Consider the following 7,500-nt stretch of genomic DNA (forward strand, 5'->3'; position numbering starts at 1 on the left):
AAAGTTTGAGAATAGGTTGAGGTCGTTTCGGCCCCAAGGCCTCTAATCATTCGCTTTACCGGATGAGACTCGTACGAGCACCAGCTATCCTGAGGGAAACTTCGGAGGGAACCAGCTACTAGATGGTTCGATTAGTCTTTCGCCCCTATACCCAGCTCCGACGATCGATTTGCACGTCAGAATCGCTACGGACCTCCATCAGGGTTTCCCCTGACTTCGTCCTGGCCAGGCATAGTTCACCATCTTTCGGGTCCCAACGTGTACGCTCTAGGTGCGCCTCACCTCGCAATGAGGACGAGACGCCCCGGGAGTGCGGAGGCCGCCGCCCCGTGAAGGGCGGGGAAGCCCCATCCTCCCTCGGCCCGCGCAAGGCGAGACCTTCACTTTCATTACGCCTTTAGGTTTCGTACAGCCCAATGACTCGCGCACATGTTAGACTCCTTGGTCCGTGTTTCAAGACGGGTCGTGAAATTGTCCAAAGCTGAAGCGCCGCTGACGGGAGCGATTATTCCGCCCGAGAGCATCCCGAGCCAACAGCGGCGCGGGTCTGGGGCCGGGCCAGGTAGGTCCGTCATCCGGGAAGAACCGCGCGCGCTTGCCGGGAGCCCGAGCGCCCAAAGGGGCGAATCGACTCCTCCAGATATACCGCCGAGCAGCCAGCCAGGACACCGGGGCTCTGCCCAACAGACGCGAACCGAGGCCCGCGGAAGGACAGGCTGCGCACCCGGGCCGTAGGCCGGCACCCAGCGGGTCGCGACGTCCTACTAGGGGAGAAGTGCGGCCCACCGCACACCGGAACGGCCCCACCCCGCGGCGAGTGGAAAGGCAACCGGACACGACCCCGCCGCGGATTGCTCCGCGCGGGCGGCCGGCCCCATCTGCCGAGGGCGGGGGCCAGTGGCCGGATGGGCGTGAATCTCACCCGTTCGACCTTTCGGACTTCTCACGTTTACCCCAGAACGGTTTCACGTACTTTTGAACTCTCTCTACACACGCGAGACAGATTTCCCTCACGGTACTTGTTCGCTATCGGTCTCGTGGTCATATTTAGTCTCAGATGGAGTTTACCACCCACTTGGAGCTGCACTCTCAAGCAACCCGACTCGAAGGAGAGGTCCCGCCGACGCTCGCACCGGCCGCTACGGGCCTGGCACCCTCTACGGGCCGTGGCCTCATTCAAGTTGGACTTGGGCTCGGCGCGAGGCGTCGGGGTAGTGGACCCTCCCAAACACCACATGCCACGACAGGCGGCAGCCTGCGGGGTTCGGTGCTGGACTCTTCCCTGTTCGCTCGCCGCTACTGGGGGAATCCTTGTTAGTTTCTTTTCCTCCGCTTAGTAATATGCTTAAATTCAGCGGGTAGTCTCGCCTGCTCTGAGGTCGTTGTACGAGGTGTCGCACGCCACACCGCCAGCCGGCTGTGCACGCTACCGAGAAAGTACCGGTATGCGAACCGCCAGGCGACGGGCGCGCATCGCACGTTTAAGGAGACGCGGCCGGCCACACAGGCGACCACGACACTCCCACGTCTCCGAAGCGGGACAAACGCCGCGCGCTTCAGTATACGTAGCCGACCCTCAGCCAGACGTGGCCCGGGAACGGAATCCATGGACCGCAATGTGCGTTCGAAACGTCGATGTTCATGTGTCCTGCAGTTCACATGTCGACGCGCAATTTGCTGCGTTCTTCATCGACCCACGAGCCGAGTGATCCACCGTCCTGGGTGATCTTTTCCTTTTCAGTCTCCCACTGTCTCTTTCAAGACAGTAGCATTTGCGGGACTGAGGCGTCTGACGGCCCCTGTTCCACTATTTTTTTTGTGTCCAACGGCCTCACAGCCGATGGGCGTCGTACGGCTCCACACCGGAGCGGACAGGCACTCGGGCGAACGTCATTCAAAACCGGCGCCAGGCGCCAGGTACCGCAGGCCAGCCGCTCCAGAGCTTCAGCGCTCGTACCACACAACAACAACACTTCCGCTAGTTTTGAGAGGCACGCGTGGTTCCGCACGCGGCGCACGGCCACTGCCGTACAGGTAGCGTGTTGCGCGACACGACACGCACATCGAAAGACATGCAGTCTAGTCGGTAATGATCCTTCCGCAGGTTCACCTACGGAAACCTTGTTACGACTTTTACTTCCTCTAAATGATCAAGTTTGGTCATCTTTCCGGTAGCATCGGCAACGACAGAGTCGATGCCGCGTACCAGTCCGAAGACCTCACTAAATCATTCAATCGGTAGTAGCGACGGGCGGTGTGTACAAAGGGCAGGGACGTAATCAACGCGAGCTTATGACTCGCGCTTACTGGGAATTCCTCGTTCATGGGGAACAATTGCAAGCCCCAATCCCTAGCACGAAGGAGGTTCAGCGGGTTACCCCGACCTTTCGGCCTAGGAAGACACGCTGATTCCTTCAGTGTAGCGCGCGTGCGGCCCAGAACATCTAAGGGCATCACAGACCTGTTATTGCTCAATCTCGTGCGGCTAGAAGCCGCCTGTCCCTCTAAGAAGAAAAGTAATCGCTGACAGCACGAAGGATGTCACGCGACTAGTTAGCAGGCTAGAGTCTCGTTCGTTATCGGAATTAACCAGACAAATCGCTCCACCAACTAAGAACGGCCATGCACCACCACCCACCGAATCAAGAAAGAGCTATCAATCTGTCAATCCTTCCGGTGTCCGGGCCTGGTGAGGTTTCCCGTGTTGAGTCAAATTAAGCCGCAGGCTCCACTCCTGGTGGTGCCCTTCCGTCAATTCCTTTAAGTTTCAGCTTTGCAACCATACTTCCCCCGGAACCCAAAAGCTTTGGTTTCCCGGAGGCTGCCCGCCGAGTCATCGGAGGAACTGCGGCGGATCGCTGGCTGGCATCGTTTATGGTTAGAACTAGGGCGGTATCTGATCGCCTTCGAACCTCTAACTTTCGTTCTTGATTAATGAAAACATACTTGGCAAATGCTTTCGCTTCTGTTCGTCTTGCGACGATCCAAGAATTTCACCTCTAACGTCGCAATACGAATGCCCCCGCCTGTCCCTATTAATCATTACCTCGGGTTCCGAAAACCAACAAAATAGAACCGAGGTCCTATTCCATTATTCCATGCACACAGTATTCAGGCGGGCAACACTAGATCGCGTGTTCTAATTTGTTCAAAGTAAACGTGCCGGCCCACCGAGACACTCAACAAAGAGCACCCTGGTAGGATTTAAACGGGGTCCGCCTCGGGACGCGAAAGCACCCCTTCGGCTCGCCCCACCGGCAGGACGTCCCACGATACATGCCAGTTAAACACCGACGGGCGGTGAACCAACAGCGTGGGACACAAATCCAACTACGAGCTTTTTAACCGCAACAACTTTAATATACGCTATTGGAGCTGGAATTACCGCGGCTGCTGGCACCAGACTTGCCCTCCAATAGATACTCGTTAAAGGATTTAAAGTGTACTCATTCCGATTACGGGGCCTCGGATGAGTCCCGTATCGTTATTTTTCGTCACTACCTCCCCGTGCCGGGAGTGGGTAATTTGCGCGCCTGCTGCCTTCCTTGGATGTGGTAGCCGTTTCTCAGGCTCCCTCTCCGGAATCGAACCCTGATTCCCCGTTACCCGTTACAACCATGGTAGGCGCAGAACCTACCATCGACAGTTGATAAGGCAGACATTTGAAAGATGCGTCGCCGGTACGAGGACCGTGCGATCAGCCCAAAGTTATTCAGAGTCACCAAGGCAAACGGACCAGACAAGCCAATCCGATTGGTTTTGATCTAATAAAAGCGTCCCTTCCATCTCTGGTCGGGACTCTGTTTGCATGTATTAGCTCTAGAATTACCACAGTTATCCAAGTAACGTGGGTACGATCTAAGGAACCATAACTGATTTAATGAGCCATTCGCGGTTTCACCTTAATGCGGCTTGTACTGAGACATGCATGGCTTAATCTTTGAGACAAGCATATGACTACTGGCAGGATCAACCAGGGAGCTGCGTCAACTAGAGCTGAGCAGCCGGCCGCCCGGGAGTGTGTCCCGGGGGCCCGCGCGAACACGCAAGCGTCCGCTCAATTATTCTGCAAACAGGAGGAGGCCGAGCTCCCCTGCACGATACACCTCGAAACCCTCTCAGGTCCCGGCGGCGCGCAGCGCCGTCCTAGGTACTTGGTCGGTTTCGAGAGAGGCGCAATCGCCCGGAGTTAGGCGAGTAGACGGTTTTAGTGCGAACACCCTTGCTCCCAACTGAGCTTGCCGCTGCCGACAGAGGCCCGGGAGCGTGCTGTCGTGGCATTGCCGGCGGGAGACAACACGCGCCACCTATGGTGACCGGCAGCTCCAACGCCAGCGCCACACAAGGGCAAAGCCCCACTTGGGTGCAGAAGCGAACTCTCCCAGCACAGCGCACGCGCCAACACGTCCGCACAACTGCGATACAAACCACCTGCGAGAACCGCTGGGGCGACCGAGCAGCAGACGGCGTCGCGGCGCCGAGTGCCAGGCGGCGGCGCATCCTCAACGCACACAGTCCTCAATCAGACCAGCACACTGCAGATGTCCACCGCGCTTCGCACCGGGCTCGGCTGAACCAACTTTGGCCGCCAGGCGCCGCGTGCAGGGTGCGCCGCAGCGTAGCTGCGCCGCCTGCCGGGCCCGTCGGCTGGCGCTCCTGCCACTCGGCGCCCCCCACCAGCCGCCTGTTGCGCGTGCGCCCACGCAGCGCGCGGCCAACACGCCGGGCGGCCCCCCTTCACCGGCCGGGAACAGTCCCACCAAGCCACCGCCGCGTATCGCTTCATACCCACATGGGCCTAGTCACGCGTGTGGATGTGGCGGGTACCGCTGAAACAACCGGTTAATAGCTGTACCGATCGTCGCCATCACAGATTCACCTCCAGCGTGAACAACCGCTCAACAACGGATTTCCAGTTCATTTGCGTATCTTGGGCAGTAAACGTAGATGTCCACCTACATTTGCGAATTCAACAATTCTTGCATGCCAGGATGTCATGTGTCACGACACGCTACATCAGACCACATACACACTGCGACATGTGCAGAAGAGAACACGTGGAAGGTGGCCCGCGCACGTATGCGATGTACCTTCCGCGATCCACTGTCAACCGGCATCTGCGGCATGTCCCAGATATGGAACGCGGTCCACCAGGGTAGCACTTTGTGTGAGGCAATACGACAAAGTCGGAATACACGCGTCACTACATCAGACGGCTCACGCTGACCTGACCTGACCTGACTCACCGCACCACCACCCCCAGCGACCCAGGGTGACATACAATGCGTTCGTACGTTCCTCCCACACGCCTCTACGGCGTACCACAGTGCAACCTAGCTGTTATTGGGAGACGAGACAAGTAGCATCAAGCACAACATATGGAAATTGAGATTCGACACCGTTGGGCACAGCCAGCGTACGGTCACACGTATCACACTACTTCACTCTGTACGTAACGACCGATGATCGGTACAGCGTGTGGGTTACGCGTACGACATCAGCGGACAATGGACACAGACCATACCACGACGTACACTGAGGGCGTCGACATCTGAATGCAACTGAACAGCTGCGAGGCTCATTTAACACTCAAACGCCAGACCGACCAGCTTGAGAGGACAGAGACACAAAGAGGGGGACAGAGGGGGACAGAGGGGGGGGAGGGGGGGGGTCGGCGATATAGTCCTATTGCAGTACAATTGACAGTGGATAGCAGGAATATGTGGAAAGTAAGCAACACTCGCAAGACATCTACATGAGGATAACAACGACACCAGAGATTCCGAGCAGTGAACTATGTTAGGCAAAGGGACAACGTGGGTTAGGTTAAGGGACAACGTGGGTTAGGTTAAGGGACAACGTGGGTTAGGTTAAGGGACAACGTGGGTTAGGTTAAGGGACAACGTGGGTTAGGTTAAGGGACAACGTGGGTTAGGTTAAGGGACAACGTGGGTTAGGTTAAGGGACAACGTGGGTTAGGTTAAGGGACAACGTGGGTTAGGTTAAGGGACAACGTGGGTTAGGTTAAGGGACAACGTGGGTTAGGTTAAGGGACAACGTGGGTTAGGTTAAGGGACAACGTGGGTTAGGTTAAGGGACAACGTGGGTTAGGTTAAGGGACAACGTGGGTTAGGTTAAGGGACAACGTGGGTTAGGTTAAGGGACAACGTCGGTTAGGTTAAGGGACAACGTGGGTTAGGTTAAGGGACAACGTGGGTTAGGTTAAGGGACAACGTGGGTTAGGTTAAGGGACAACGTGGGTTAGGTTAAGGGACAACGTGGGTTAGGTTAAGGGACAACGTGGGTTAGGTTAAGGGACAACGTGGGTTAGGTTAAGGGACAACGTGGGTTAGGTTAAGGGACAACTTGAGTTAGGTTAAGGGACAACTTGAGTTAGGTTAAGGGACAACTTGAGTTAGGTTAAGGGACAACTTGAGTTAGGTTAAGGGACAACTTGAGTTAGGTTAAGGGACAACTTGAGTTAGGTTAAGGGACAACTTGAGTTAGGTTAAGGGACAAATTGAGTTAGGTTAAGGGACAAATTGAGTTAGGTTAAGGGACAAATTGAGTTAGGTTAAGGGACAAATTGAGTTAGGTTAAGGGACAAATTGAGTTAGGTTAAGGGACAAATTGAGTTAGGTTAAGGGACAAATTGAGTTAGGTTAAGGGACAAATTGAGTTAGGTTAAGGGACAAATTGAGTTAGGTTAAGGGACAACTTGAGTTAGGTTAAGGGACAAATTGAGTTAGGTTAAGGGACAACTTGAGTTAGGTTAAGGGACAACTTGAGTTAGGTTAAGGGACAACTTGAGTTAGGTTAAGGGACAACTTGAGTTAGGTTAAGGGACAACTTGAGTTAGGTTAAGGGACAACTTGAGTTAGGTTAAGGGACAACTTGAGTTAGGTTAAGGGACAACTTGAGTTAGGTTAAGGGACAACTTGAGTTAGGTTAAGGGACAACTTGAGTTAGGTTAAGGGACAAATTGAGTTAGGTTAAGGGACAAATTGAGTTAGGTTAAGGGACAAATTGAGTTAGGTTAAGGGACAACTTGAGTTAGGTTAAGGGACAAATTGAGTTAGGTTAAGGGACAAATTGAGTTAGGTTAAGGGACAACTTGAGTTAGGTTAAGGGACAACTTGAGTTAGGTTAAGGGACAACTTGAGTTAGGTTAAGGGACAACTTGAGTTAGGTTAAGGGACAACTTGAGTTAGGTTAAGGGACAACTTGAGTTAGGTTAAGGGACAACTTGAGTTAGGTTAAGGGACAACTTGAGTTAGGTTAAGGGACAACTTGAGTTAGGTTAAGGGACAACTTGAGTTAGGTTAAGGGACAACTTGAGTTAGGTTAAGGGACAAATTGAGTTAGGTTAAGGGACAAATTGAGTTAGGTTAAGGGACAAATTGAGTTAGGTTAAGGGACAACTTGAGTTAGGTTAAGGGACAACTTGAGTTAGGTTAAGGGACAACTTGAGTTAGGTTAAGGGACAACTTGAGTTAGGTT

General features: G+C 54.2%; 2 non-coding genes across 2 annotated transcripts; both read right to left on the reverse strand.

Annotated features, from left to right (window-relative positions):
* Positions 1-1,570: 1,570 nt before the first annotated feature.
* Positions 1,571-1,725, reverse strand: LOC126329060 (5.8S ribosomal RNA). Its single transcript, XR_007562159.1, has one exon. It is a non-coding gene; the product is annotated as a 5.8S ribosomal RNA (ribosomal RNA).
* Positions 1,726-2,087: 362 nt separating this feature from the next.
* On the reverse strand, positions 2,088-3,980 carry LOC126329063 (small subunit ribosomal RNA). Its single transcript, XR_007562162.1, has one exon. It is a non-coding gene; the product is annotated as a small subunit ribosomal RNA (ribosomal RNA).
* Between the last annotated feature and the right edge of the window lie 3,520 nt (positions 3,981-7,500).

Source organism: Schistocerca gregaria, unplaced genomic scaffold (assembly GCF_023897955.1).
Source record: "Schistocerca gregaria isolate iqSchGreg1 unplaced genomic scaffold, iqSchGreg1.2 ptg001159l, whole genome shotgun sequence".
In the NCBI taxonomy this organism is placed as follows: domain Eukaryota; kingdom Metazoa; phylum Arthropoda; class Insecta; order Orthoptera; family Acrididae; genus Schistocerca; species Schistocerca gregaria.